Source organism: Tachypleus tridentatus, chromosome 2 (genome assembly GCF_004210375.1).
Source record: "Tachypleus tridentatus isolate NWPU-2018 chromosome 2, ASM421037v1, whole genome shotgun sequence".
Lineage (NCBI taxonomy): Eukaryota > Metazoa > Arthropoda > Merostomata > Xiphosura > Limulidae > Tachypleus > Tachypleus tridentatus.
In genome coordinates, this window is record NC_134826.1 from 108,299,839 (window position 1) to 108,315,716 (window position 15,878).

Consider the following 15,878-nt stretch of genomic DNA (forward strand, 5'->3'; position numbering starts at 1 on the left):
TGTTTTTTTGGAAATTCGCACAAAGCTACTCGAGGGCTATCTGTGCTAGCCGTCTCTAATTTAGCAGTGTAAGACTAGAGGGAAGGCAGCTAGTCATCACCACCCACCGCCAACTCTTGGGCTACTCTTTTACCAACGAAAAGTGGGATTGACCGTAATATTATAACTCCCCCACAGCTGGGAGGGCGAGCATGTTTGCCGCGACTCGGGCGCGAACCCGCAGATTACGAAGCCTACGCCTTAACGCGCTAGGCCATGCCAGACCATATTTTATTTAATGAAGTTTTCATATAACAGTCAGAAGATATAAAGGTCGTTCTCTATAAAATCGATTGAAACTATTTGTTGATTCATTCCATCTTGATACTGGAAATTCTAGACGATGTGTACTAGGTATCAAATTGGTGTTAGTATAACAGTATATAGATTGATTAAGTACAGGTTTGAAGTGAAACTGAAGTTCAATTTGAACACAATATTTTTTTCTCAGTTTTCTTTTGTAAAGCAGAGCCACCTGTTTCGTTTTTGACTGCAGCACCAATCTTTCGTATCTAAGCAATAATCTTTCGTAAGTAAAAGTTTATCTGTTGGAGACAATGTTTTGATAAATCGAGATTTTGAAAATGTATTTTTTTTTCGTCTTTGATTTTAAATTGTTTCAGAAATCTTTCTGTGGTTGTTTCGAAGAAGAGAAACGACTGTAGTTAGATTGGTTTTTAATTTCATACTTTGTTTTGTATGCCGGCAAGGAAAATCTGAGATTGCTGTAAGTCTGGAAAGGGTAGATCGAAGTGCCTTTGTATCCGATTCTGTATGTAAAGTAGATGTTTTTGAATGATTCTCCTTGACACGTTTTTTTTCAGTTTTAGAAAATCGATCAATTTCACTTTTTGTAATCTCTCTCGAAATCACTGGCTTTTTGTTAACCTAGTGAAATAAACACAAAAATATATTAATAATATATTTGCTTGAAACATAATCGGTCACATAAAATAAGTAATATATTTATTTAAAAGAAAAAAAATCGTAATTAAGTAGCTCCAATGTATTAACAATGATGTGAGAAATACATTAAACTCATCTCATTTTTAAGTATCGGATGTGTGTTTTTAATATTTTCTTCTAGCAATATTTAGTGTAAATATTAATCGTTCTTGATGTAAATGTATTGTGGTGTGACATTTTAATAATATAAAGAAATGTTGATGGTATTAAAATACAGAACAAATGTAATTAACGTCAAATTACTTCCAGCGCTTATGAAGATTTATCGATAGAAGTTTATGTTCATCTTATATTGACAGCTAACTTCACTTTGCGTACGTAACAACCGAATACAAAAATCATTGACTAACTAGTCCACCAGAATTTGTAATGCAGAAGGGACAATAGAAACTTTAGCTACTTAGTTAATGTTCATATATCTCAGACTGTAAAACAAATTCATATTATTTATTTATTATTGAAATATAAAAATTTGATTTTCGTATCATTAATGGCTCTGAGGATTGCAGGTGTGAATCCCCATCACACCAAACATGCTTGCTCTTTCACTTGTAGGGGCATTATAATATGACAGTCAATCCCACTATTGTTGATAAAAGAGTAGCTTGAAATTTGGCTATGATGACTAACTACTTTTTCTCTAGTTTTACATTGCTAAATTTGGGACAGATAGCCCATGTGTAGGTTTGCACAAAATTCAAAACAAACAAATCCATCATTGGTCTACCAATTGTTATATCTATGTTGTTAAAAGGAATTATCTTCTCCCACTGGAAAAGATTTTCAACAGTTTGTTATAGTAGCAATTTGTATCTCTCTCTCTCTCTCTCTATATATATATATATATGATGTTAAATTATTCATAAATAAATACACAAATAATAGTTAAAAGGAGTAATACACTAAAAAAATTCACACTTTTTTATAACAAATATGAAAATATATTAAAAAAATTCTCAATCATGGAAACTACCTAGTGGGAAACTTGTAGAGCATTAGTTACTCAAGCTTAAATTACTGACATTAAAATATTAGGTACATGTTCATCAATATTTAAATACTGGGACAAAAATACTAACTTCAGGTAGCTGGCTTGTCTCAGCTTCCCCAGTTTATACTTGAACAAATTTTCAAAACAAAGGAGCAGAATGGGGGTTTAAAAGCTACAAAGGATTTTTATTTCTTTTTAACATCACTAATTATTAAATGACAGAGTGGAGACTGGGAGTTTACACTGGTTTCATTTCATCTTAAAATTATCTCTACATATTAATTAAATATTAATTTGATTTTTGGTATAAGAGAGGAGAATATTATCACGATTTACTGTGTATTGGTTTGTTAATAGTGAATGTTCTGTACATAATAAAACTATTAAATTAGGAATATCAGGTGTTTTTAATTAAAGACATATATTCTAGTGGATATTGACTGTAATATATGTTTTTTGTGTTTCTTTTGCAGTTAAAAGTGCTTATGTGTAGTCGTGCATGTGATTGTACTTTTGTAATCTTTCAAACTGTTCAGATAAATGGATTCATCTCTGCCTCTACTATGTCTTCTATATTAAAATTGTGTAAAACTGTTTTTCTAATTTTTTAGACCTTTAACCATTTGGTATTTAAGGAAATGGTAGTATTGTTTGTGTATACTTATTTATGGCTGATATTTGGTACATTACACAAAATTTGATTTAATATAGCTAGGTATGTGTAGGAATAGAAATATATTTAGTAGCATGTTTACAGGATAAAATAAAATGCACGTGTATTATATTCAAAGGTTAAAAAATTCAACATTGCATTAATAAGTTTTGTAAAGAAAGTAAATTCACATATGCAAATTCTGTGTAAGTGTTCATAACTATCCTCTTTTACCTCACTTAAAGGAGCATTTGACCCTTCTTGTTTTCATTGCTGAGTGTCTGTTAAAGTAAGTGAGATCATTTTGTATATAAGTGTAGAAAATCTTATTAATCTATATAATTGGTATGAAAAATAACTTGTAGTATTCAGAGACTGTTAGGGTTTAAGTCTCCAACAATTACAGGCCACAAAAAGAAGTAAATTTCACCTAATTTAGCTTATCACAGCTGCTGGATAGTGGGACTATATCAGTAGTTAAGAGGGCACTTCACAGTCGAAAGCAGCCTGGCATGGCCAGGTGGTTAAGGCACTTGACTCGTAATCTGAAGGGCGTGTGTTCAAATCCCTATCTCATCAAACATGCTCAGCCTTTCAGTCATTGGGGCATTATAATTTGACAGTCAATCCCACTACTTTTTAAGTGGGTATCCCAAGAGTTGGTGGTGGGTGGTGATGACTAGCTGTCTTCCTTCTAGCCTAAATTTAGAGACAGCTAGTGCAGATAGCTCTCGTGTAGCTTTGCACAAAATTCAAAACAAGTAGTCAAAAGTGACACCACACCATGACACATGAAGACAAAAGTTAAGGAGGGAGGAGGGACGTGAGGGGTGATGGAGGATGCATCATTAGATCCATGTTGTTATATTACCATGATGTTATAGTTCAACAAACTGTCACCACAGTATGCAACTAAATTTATGGAGTGTTGAAATTATAATTTGATACTAGGCAGAGAGCCATAATGGTGATTATGTAATAATACCATAAAGTAGAGAATGTTTTTTCAGGCCTCCATGACAAGCAGCCACAACTCATAGAATACATATCTCATTATTCAATAATTAAATCATCCTTAAAAGGGCATTTAACATCAAATCATTAAATGAATTATTATTAATTCATTAAATCACTTATAATTAATTCAACCTAAAAAGTATGCTTAACACTAATTTATCAGTTAGTTAAATTTCCTTACAATTGTAGAGTCCTAAGAGGATGAGACCTAAATTAAAACTTAATTTTTTAATTTGAAATCAAGTATTTTTCAATGATGATATATTATTTAATGTAACATGATCACAATTAAATACATTTTTACCATGCATAAAATACATATGTTTAAATCACCCTAAAAATGACAATATCATGCAATAATTAAAACATACTTTTACTAATTTTTCTTTATACAACATTTTAACATTGTCAATAAAATGTTTTTGTGCAATAATGTTTTACTAATTTGGCTTGATACAATAAATTAATTTACATATTACTTTATCTCATGTTTCTTTAGGATGGAGTCTTAAAAATGACATTACATTTCCTTATCATTAATTGGTCATGAAAGGACAGTACAGTAATCAAAACCTACTCGATCAAGTGATTAAAGATTTTCAGTTCTAAAATTGTTACATTTTCTGTTCTAAAAGTACCATATTAATCTGATGCATATGATGCATGATTGCATGTTTAAATAGCCCTAAAAAGGGTAATATCATACAGTAATTAAAATACATACATTTATACAGTAATTTACGTGATAAATGATATGATTATTACATAGTAATTTGAACTTTCATTAGTTTGTGATAAAATAATTTACACATTACTTTATCTTGTGTTTCCTGAAGGTGGAGTTCTAAAAAAATAACATTAAATTTCCTCACTATGTATAGGTCCCATAAGGACTGCAAAAGAATTAAAATTTACTTAATAAAATTATTAAAGATTTTTCAATACTAAATTAATACATTTTGTCCTTAAAGGGTCATATATTACTCAATCTGATGCATACAGTACATGACTATATGTTTAAATCATGTTAAAACATATAATATCATACAATAAATAACACTACTAATTTGAATTTATAGAACAATTTACATTGTGAATAAAATGTTTATGGTGGAATAACACTGTGGAATAACATTATGTTCTCTGTTGGTAGTGATGAACTTTATGTTTGGGCATAATTTATGAAAGTCATCATATGTTTAAATTTAATTTAAATCTTTTCTAGGTCTCTGTGAAGGGAAAATCCAATTACCTCAGTATTTGTCTCTTACTTTTGTCTAGTCTAAGACCTAACTTTTTTTCTTTCATCATCAGAAATAAGAGTGTAGTGACAAAAAATACACTAGTTTATCATCAAAAGATATCGACCATCACAAAACTATTGTAAAAGTGCTTCCCTTCTCTCCTTGGCACATTCTTTTATTTAATATAAAAACTTATTTCAGTTGTGTGATTTGTAAAGATCAAAGATTGTTCTGCTGTCAGAGGACATTGACCCTTAAATAAAAATTTCCCAAATTGTAAAATGGATGATACAGATATTTCTATACTCGCCTAAATGATAACACCTCCACGAAGTTAGACAATGTATATGATGGTGTGTTATATTTAAATGACAAATGTGTGAGTTCTAGACTAAAGCTAGAAAATAGTAACCTTGTAGTAGAAAATAATTTCTTGTTGAATCATCAAGTATTGTGAATGTACATTTAGATTTCTGTGATATTATATAGTAATATAAATAAAATTAAGTGTAAGAATATGTAAATTTATTTTGATACTTGTTTGATTTATTGAAATTCAGCACAAAACTACATAATGGCATATCTGTGCTGTGTCTACCACAGATATCTTAACCCTGTTTCTAGTGGTGTGAATCTGCAGACACTGCTGTGCCACTGGCATCCTATTTCAATGCAAGGTCATTGTCAGAGTTAATGTATAGTGGATGTATGGTTTATTTTAGTTGCAAAGTTATATTTTGTAATGATAAATAGTAAATGTATGTGTGTGTGTGTGATACCTTACAAATCTTTACTTGTCAGTTTTACACTGTACATTATTGGTATATGAAGTCAGCAAAACATGGGACAGGTAGTTTAGTTTTCATATGTTTTATAGTTTCTAAAATAAACTAAGTTTGGTTACTTCCCCCTTATATTTTATTTATTGTAATTACATGAAGAAGTATATATGCTAACCCATCATATATTAAGAATACACAGTTAATGTTTTGTATGACTATGTAATGAACTTACATGGTTAGTAACTGTTTTATCATTGGTAACTATGTTTCACAATTGTACAGTTTTAATTAAATACATAATTTAATTTTGAGAAAATTGGGATTTTGTTTGTATAAAAATGTAATGTACTTATGGTTAGAATGCCCTCTACAAGCTGGTAAAGCATGATTATAATTGTCGTAAAACTTCACTTCTATGTTTTGTGTCCCAGTCAGCCTGATGAGTTCTGGGTTGAGCAAGATACATCTTACCATAAATATAGTGTGACCTAATTCTTGAAATTTGCAAGAGACTGGATAAGGAGTTTAATGTTAAAAATATTATAGACCTTACACTTATCTAATGAGTCCTGTAATGAATGAAACACGTTGTTGGGAATGGATATGGCAGTTATAGTTTGGGTGAAATACGAAGTTATTATAAACTCTTCTTTTACTTGATAGAATTCACAAAGGCAGAATAAAGAATGCAGTGTTGAAAAATGTTTGCTAGGCCTCTACTGATATTTTATGAAAATTATAACTAATCCTGAAATTCATATACTTTGATTCCCACTTGCAAAAAACATTGAAAGTTTAAGAGCACTGTTCATGCATTATAAGACAAGCATGATTTTTTTGGGGAGAAGGGGTGTTGTTAAAGGAGACTGTGGGGATTGTGTGTTGCCTGTTATACACATTTAAAATTGAAATCCTCTTTCTTCCATAATAACTCACAGAAAGTAAGATGTGGAATTGGGTGTAGCTTTTCACCTTAGTTAACAGATTTTATGACTGTGCTCATTACTGTACGTGCATGTTAGGCGAATGGATGAAAAAACATATATATGGCATTGCTACTAACCAAAAGAATTGTATGTAAGAAAACCAATGGTGAGGTGGGAACAAAATATTGCAGAAGTATGAAACAATAATTACACCTGGTGTGGGGTAATGAAGCTTACAGACTTTTAGTATAAAAATCAGGAAGAAAAACACACATATATGAACAAATTAAGCACAAACAAAATGAGAATTATTAAAATCTTAGTTCAGTCGATAAGAATGTTTTTAATTTCAAACGAATAGAAGTTCTCTCACTGCAGTCCATTGGTTTATTCATTAACAATTTTTAATATAGTTACTTTAACAAAAGGAAAAGGATGAATTTAAAAATACTTTAATTATATGAATTTCATAGAATTGGTTTTAACTTGAAATCTATTTAAGTTTATGCATATATGTAATGGATTTTAAGTTTTGTTCACATATTTCATGTTAAATTCAGTACACGCTAATAGATAAACTACATTATTTATTTTACATAATGGATTTGTGTGAATGATAGGATGAAAAGTATTTAAACCAGGACAACTTAAGATATCGCTTGCTATTACCACTTATAATCTTAGCAGAAATATAATTATTATAATCAGCTTGCTGGGCTAAATCACAGTTGACACAGTTGTCTTTTAGTTAAGGCAATGACACATACCTGCATAAAGTCTGAACAATTTACTGGAAAATTGTGACATAGCAACAAATCACATTCATTGAATATATGTATAGAATATTAATATTCAACAGCCAAGTAAAACAAAAACAGGAAGGACTGCATTAAAAACAACAAAATCTGTGATAAAGAACAATTAAATGAATTGGTTCATGCGAGACTGGGAAATGGATGTTAAGACTAATAGATAGTGTATTTCCAGCAGAGTGTTGTTCATTCTGCAGTCACTTCCAAAACCAAGTGCCACTTTATATTTCACATTGTGGCCTCTACTCTGGATCTTCTTTCAATTTATACAGCATTTTTAATTTAATTTTCTTTTCTTCCTTTGGGCTTGTTTTTCTCAGATACAAAAACTTCATGTGATGGATTTATCCAGTCCATAACCAAATGATATCTGGAATTGTACATCAAGTCCACAGTAAGAGGAGAGAACATAACAAATACACTGGAAGTACACAAACACCCCCCTCTCTCAACTGAGGTATCCTCCATGATATGACACCCCAGTAGCTAAGAGCTGATAGATGCTAAGAACTCCCTTTCACCACTACAAGAATAGAGGAAATAGTACATTAACAATTTGACAGAAATGCATCATTGTAGAAAGTGCAATGGGTTATCATGGGATCCTATTTTGAAAAGCAGGCCCAAAAAAAGTATTAAACAGGAACAGAGGGATGAGCAAATATACCCTTCTTTCTTTATACATGATAGCTCATGAGTCTGTGTGGTCTGGGATGGGCATACTTATGATGCAGTTTACTGTGAGGATGAATCTATTAGCAGTCTTGCAAAACACTGCACCTCCAAGTTGGCATTATGGACCTGAAAGTCGATAGAATGCATATTTGATGGCTGGTTCAGCTCACATTTAGAACAGGACCCCTTGGAGTCTATATCGAGAAGTAGGCATGATTGAAGCCATCAATCAAAGGGTATGCTTGGCCAGACATCACTTCCAACAGAATGGGATAGGATCCAAACTGAAGTATGTGGTGACTGTAAGATAAATAGAAATGAAAAGGAAATTTATCCACTCACAGTCAAACTGAGGAGTGCAAAACTGTAACAGGAGGCAGATACAATCTGGTTGATTAGGAGACAACCAAATTATGAATTTAATAGGTAGCAGTGGAAATATGAATGAAAAATGAAAGGTAGGGAAATGAGTCTGAAATTGAAACTATCCTCGCAAGCATTTGGAATCTTGGAGAGGAAGGAGCAATCAGGATAAACAAAAATAAATGTACTGTGTTATAGGACACGAGATACATTGAGGGCAAACACATGGACCACACCACATAATAATTGCCACACTTTGAGAAAAAGATAATGAGTCTTCAAGTAAAGTTGGTCTAGGGGAAGGAAGACAAGGGTTCAACTTATGGAAAAGTAAGAACATACTGAACAACATTTAACATTTTAATCTTGTAAGGGTGTGGGGAGAGGATGGTTGAGGAGACAAAAGTATCAAAAGAAGAGGGAGGAAATGAGATATAAAAACATCCAGCAAAAGCAGGTAGAGAACAAGGCTGCTCTATGGCCCATGACAGTCAAAACCATTGCCAAACTGTCAAAGAGATGAGGTATATTGAACAAGGCTGCCCTATGGCCCATGACAGTTAAAACCATTGCCAAACTGTCAAAGAGGTGAGGTATACTGAGATGGGGAAAAAAGAAACTTCATTGTAGAGATCAATAGCAAAATATTTACAATTCCCTCTGAAACATCAACAAGAAAGAAGAACAGACCAAGCTGGAATTAAAGGATGCTACATGTATGAAAGGTCCAAACTACATCAGAAGGGACTGTACAAAAGCCATACATGAAGCTAGTGTGTGAGAATGATAGGGTGAAGCACGTGTGTGAAATTGGCAGAGGGAGGGTGTGGATAGAAGAAGAGGTAAAAGAGGTGTTAAGTGAAGCAGATCAAGTACCACAAACTATAGTTGGGCAGGCCAGAATGGGAAAATGAGAAGAACCAGAGATGGAGTGGTTCGGATAATAAACAAAACTCTGGAAAAGAAACAGATAGGTGGGTAAGCATAAAGATAGTGGTTCATTCAATCATGAATGAAGGAATGGTCCATCAAAGCCAAAGGATGTAGAATCAAGGACCACAAGAAAGAATGTATGGTTAAGTGTTATCAACTGAGAATTAATACATTCTCTTATTAGGGATGTAATAATGTATAGAAATGTGATATATTGTAATATTTTATAAAGTGATATATAATACAGCTATGAATATAGTAAAATATATTTTAAATGTTAACCTTCTGTAGCAGCTTATCTATAAGTCATAAAATAAAAGGTTTTGTTTCAAAATATGATAGTTGTATGTAAATTGTACAGGGTGTATCCTGATAGGCAATAGGTATATGTAGTGTAAAGTGTAACATTAATTTGCACTTTGTTTGATGGATTTTCATTATGCCTCATTGATTTGAAGTGAAGATCATGAGGATCCTTTTACTGTGTCCTGTATGACACATTCCCAATGCTGCTTTGTGTTTTAGTGGAGTTTATCAACCAGGTACAGTGTGACATCCCTAGCCAGTTCAGATTCTGGACTGTGCTTATTTCCACTCTTTCTGGGAACTCTTTATAAACATGAGAGAGTATCTTGATACCTACAAGGTGTAGTCTTCCACGAGTATATCTGTATACTATTCCATTGTACACAATGTCCCATGCTATTTGGTCATTTTGAGTGCTTCCTGAATGGGATTTATGTAAGTAAATGTTGCTTTTGTGATCCATTCACTGTTTCAGGACTGGATTCTAGTTGTATGTGAATAAAATTTAACATTGAACATTTTCATGCACTGAAATGTATTTCTTATTGATACTTCCTTTCACACTTCCCACCCTTCCTTTAGTGCATCATTTCTTGCTCTTATAGTGATGGTTCAATACAGAGGGAGTGAGCTGTGCTATTAATGGGTCACACTTCATGTAGTGGAGGATTTTTATGTACTTATTAGTATGCAGCAACGTCACATATAAACATGAGCTTAGGTGAAAGTTTTGAAGATAGTGGGAAGTGGAAACATTTGTATAAAGAGGACAGCATACCTGCTTTATGTTCACTTCTGTAGCATTTACTTTAGGATATTCAAAAGTGAATGTAAAGAAAGAACAAGGATAGTTTAAGCTGATTAAGCATACCATATCAGAACACTTACAGTAACAATATTCTTTTGAATGAGAAAATTATGTGTGAATAGTCACTTATTTGTCACTAATACAATTTCAGTGTATTTAAGTAAATTGGAAAATGCTTACGTGAAAATGAAATTCCAATACCTCAAACTTGTAGGCATTAGATGCTCGTTATTTTAGTATTGTGGAAATATTTTGGGTTTTCTCACAGTGAAGAAAATGGTTGAGCAAACCTTCTCAAAAATAAAAATTTGTGTAAGCTAATTAAAATATATGTCAGTGATGTAGGAGTGGGGTGGAATGAACATGTCTTTATACATAGACTGGCATTATGAGAAGGTCAACTTGCAGGAAGTGTAGAGAAAACCTGTGAAAGGAATTGTTAGTTTCTTTTTTAGTGTTGTAAATTTAACATTTTTAATGTTTTTTTCTTTGGATGGGATGGTTTAACTGTGTTAAATTCAAGTAAATTACTTATTATTTATCACAAATGTGCATTGGTTAAAATGGTTATGTATGTTGACTGAAAAATATAGAGTGTTCAGAAAGTCATTGTGTAGTTTTGTAATCATATTTTATTCAGTTTATTTCAAGCCAGCAACTGATAGTGGTGTTTAGAAACAAAATAAGGATCCAGGCCTGTACTGATGCCAATGGGGGTCACTTTCAACATTGTTTATAATTATCATTCATATTTACCTCCTGTATTCTATATTGAAACATGTTTGTTAATAAATATATAAGTGCACAGTGACTTTCTGAACACCCTGTATTTCTTTTACATCATTTAATTAGAGATGTAGTACAGATTTTGTGTGTTGCAATGTATTTATCTTACAATTGCTTATGCATCTTGATGTGATAAATATAAAACTATAATAGATCTATCATCTGACATTAAATGCAAGTTTTTAGTAGTCTTCTGTCAAAATATCAGAGATTACCTGTTGTTATTCAATAATTCTGATGACCATTGATGTAAATGACCCCCAAATAAAACATATTTAACCAAACATACTACAAATTTAAATATGCAAGATGATATATACAAATATGCTTATGATAGTTATATAATTATTATGTTGCATTAATTTCATTCTTGAAAGTCAAAAGGCCTCATTCACTTAATCTGATATTAATGTATTATACTTGTGTATAACAGAGTTCAAATCAGTTTATTTATAATACACATAGGTATATTTATAATAAGGTTACACTTAGTTGTAATTTTATTTGTAAAATTATTCTGCAGTATTTGTTGCACTTATTTCTGTAGCTTAATATAAAAAAACAACAACATTGAAGCTAATATTAAACATTTCCATAATTACTTGATTTTGCATTGAAATTATTGCAGTTATATTTATTTTAGTATAAAAAACAAAATGTTTGATACCCAAAAGAACCTTGTTTTCTACAGTAATCTATAGTAAGCTAGCCTTGGTTTTATAAGTACTGACAACTGTGTTTTAATGCTAAAATACCAATATTGTTTTGCAAACATAGACCTTATAATTAAATATAAACACTAAGGTAAGTTTTAAAATCAAAATCTAATCATTCTGATAAAACTTATTCTTAAGTTTTATACAAATACATGTTTGCTATAGGTGAATAAAACACAACTAAAAATGTCATATGTATAATGTATAGTTAAAGATAAAAATGTTTAGCTTTGTTTCTTTAGTATTTGTCCTTGACCAGCATTACAAGTGAAATGCAAAATTCCATGAAACTTATAATTTAATGTCAAGTAGTAAATTGAATGAAACCTTGGCTCATTTTAAGTATTAGAAGTTTCTTACTCACAAATGTTAAGATCTTTTCTTTTTTATGTATATATACATGGTTGTTATAAGATAACTTGTGTTATATTAGCTGCTATTGCAATAGTTTTATTAGTTGTTGATTTTGTTGATGTTTTGAATCAGGTATTAATATTTCAAAATAATTATGAAAGACACTCATTAAAATATCTAACATCTACTGATAGCCCCATAAAATTAACAACAATTGAGTGCTAAAACTTACTGTAAAGTCTGTCTTAATACCTCTTTCACAGTAAAAGAACAAAAATATATGTGTATATATAAATATGACTTGGGCTAAACACTTTCACAATATATTTTTATAATGTGAAATTATTTTTCAAATTTGTTTTAACTTGACTTTTTCTTGATCATAGCTGTCAGTTGATCTTATATCAGTGTTGCAAATTTATATACTAGAAAATTAGTTTCTTGTTTGTGTTAAGTTATGCCTTAATATTTCATTTAAAATTTCTTAAAGAAATTGTTATTGTTGTCTTTACTGAAGTAAATTTAGCATTTTTAATGTTTGTTCTTAGAAGGGGTAAATGAATTACTGCAGTTGATCTGGTATGGGGGTTGTAAATGATATAATACAAAATTAGTTTCATGTTTATGCTAGTTTATAATATGCAGTATTACTGTTACTGAGCATGAAGTGGTTGGCTTGTTCTACATTTTCTACCTTACAGCCAGGACTTATGGCCTCTTACTTTTCTAATTGATTTTCTCAACTTGTATCTTTGGAAGATTTTCAGCATTTCCAACATCTTGCTTTTACTTTTTTTTATTCAGATGAGGATCAGATGACTTTACCTTCAGACTTCATCACCTTTTACTTGTTACATTTCTTTCAAACATCCTGACATTTTTCTGTTTCCATACACAATATCCAGATTTATGCAGCTTCTTTTCTTTGGCATCTTCATGTGGAATTTTGTTTTCCTCAACAAGCTCTGTCAGTAAAATCACACTCACATGAAATGTGACAAAAAATTGTACTCAATAAATAAGATCTTTGAGGATTATATCTGTACTGTATTGTTATGTCAAACCATTGTATTACATTGTTGTCACAGTTTTGAATGGTGAGCAATTTTACTGAAGATTTCCATTTTATGTACTTCTAACTTGTTATACCTTGTTAAAAAATGTCTCTTTTATTATTGGACTGTGATTTGCACTCTGTAAGAAAAACATTACTAATGAGAATAAAGCAAGAAACAACAATTTTGGATATAAAGAGTATAAAAAGGTATTATTTAAAACATTAACTTAAAAGATAAATTATAATGGGCATTTATAAATAAATTAATAATATGACATGAAACTGAGTAAAATGTAAATGTTAAGAAAAGAGAAATGAAGGAATTCAAAACAAATAAATAAATATGATTTTTTACAGATAATAAGTATTAAGAAAGACCAGGGTTCGAACAGTAAAAAACTTGTACCATAACTCAACAACTAATTTTCCAAAATATTGTTTTTCATAAAGGCAAGTGAACAGATTAGTAAATGACAAGCAACAGTATTCATCTCCAGTGATGGGAAAAGTTGAAATTAGTCTATGAATTTAAATTATTTTCTCATCCTTAAAAGTGTTCTATTATATCATACTCTTGGTTTTACTCAGAACCAAAGCTATAAGATACTTATACCACCCACCATGTGAAGTAATTTTTGAGCATTTTAGACATTTAAGAGCCACTCAACAATAACATATGGTAAATCTAAATTCTTATTATTTCATTTACATTACATCATATTTTGAAATGTGAATGATAGTTTGATTTTTTCTAACAAATTAGTGTAGAATATCTTTCTTGTGGAATAAAATTTGGCATCAACATGATTTATGCCTGTTCTCTTATTTTAAAAGTGAAGGTTGAGGGTTGCCTGTATGGGAATCGTGTCAAGTGCAGCATGGGAAGTGGCTGCTGCAAATGAGAGATAGGTAAATGCTCAAGCAGAGAATATGGATTGTAATATGTATAAGATGGTGCTAATAGGCATAATCACATGAATTTGGTGATATATTGTTATTAAATTGAAAATGAGATACCTTGGTAACAAATTCTAATCATTTCTTAAATATATGTTATCAGAATTACCTTCTTTATAATATAATAATTAACTGTTTAAAGTCTTCACTAATTGAATGTTAATGTACAAAAAATCTACCTCAAAATGTCCATAGCAAGTATTTTTACTAAACTGTTTTTCATTTCATTAGAAAAATAACTGTCTTCAACAGTATACTCATTTTATGTGTAATTTTCATGTTTAAATACTTAAACAGCAAACTAGCTAACCCAGGCTACAATAATTACACACAGTCTGTTAATAGTATCTTAGAAATTCCACAGAATATAGCCATATGGTTGTTTAATGGCCTTATCATTGACTGTAAATATAATTTATAATGTTTTGTAGTTTCACAAATAATTCCATAATATTTCTCTATTCCCTGTATAATTATTTTCTAACACAGTAATCTTTGTATTGTAATTTAAATTATTATTAATTTTAGAATTATCTGTTTTATTCACAAGAACTTTGTGTTACATTTGTCATTTTTCATTTTATTCTTTTATCATTTTTTACTAATGTTCCTTATTAAAAGCAATTCTCCTTTAATACGTTTCTTATATCCGTATACTTATAAATGATAAACAGTAGCAGAACAATTCCAGTTATTTATTTACCAAGCCATTAAATGATGGTCAATCTCACTATTTGTTGGCAGAAGAGTAATCCAAGAGTTGATGGTCAGTGGTGATGACTAGCTGCCTTCTTTATGGTCTTTCACTGCTCAAAATTTACACCAAACTGTTAACTGATTTCTTACAAAAAGCTCATAATTTTTATTTTGAAACTCATTGTAATAATTTTTCGAAAGATGACAGATAATACCAAATCGTACATTTTAAAGGAGGAGTTACAAACTTGAGACTTGTTGTTAATACTGTTTTCTGTTTTATTCTGAACAAAATCAGAAAAGTTAAATGCTACATTATTAAGATTAGTTACAAAAGTGTCATTGCCTGAGCTGTTGTTAAATGGTCAAGTTTATTCAAATGTTTTGAGTAATAATTCTAAGACAATACCACACCTCTGCTCATAGTTAAGCTATCTCTTATGCTTCTATTTTACAATATTTTAGTGTGAATTGTGCTACTTCATAATGAGATTATTATGAAACAAAAGCCCTTCACAAATAAGTGGATGATACATCTTGTGCACTCACTCCCTATTAATCTTCATCTCTTTCTTCAGCACTAAACACATTAGATGTGTTTTTAATTTTTAATTTAATTTGTGATGTTTAAGGTTTTTCCTACTCAGTTTTTTGTGTACAAACTATGAGCGTAAATAGTTCATGTAACATCTATTATATGTATAAGTAAATAATTTCCTCATACAAGTTATGTATGACTTGTGTAGGCACGTTGACAGTAGGTAATGTAATGGCCATTGTGCATATGTTAGTGTGTTT

General features: G+C 30.8%; 1 long non-coding RNA gene across 3 annotated transcripts in view; it reads left to right on the top strand.

The window, feature by feature from the left end:
* Window positions 1–520: 520 nt before the first annotated feature.
* Window positions 521–15,878, top strand: part of LOC143244810 (uncharacterized) — a 46,710-nt gene continuing 31,352 nt past the window's right edge. For all 3 annotated transcript variants that reach the window (XR_013025336.1, XR_013025335.1, XR_013025337.1), the window contains exons 1-3: window positions 521–766; window positions 13,175–13,467; window positions 14,262–14,336. This is a non-coding gene — a long non-coding RNA (uncharacterized LOC143244810). The remainder of the gene's footprint in view (window positions 767–13,174; window positions 13,468–14,261; window positions 14,337–15,878) is intronic.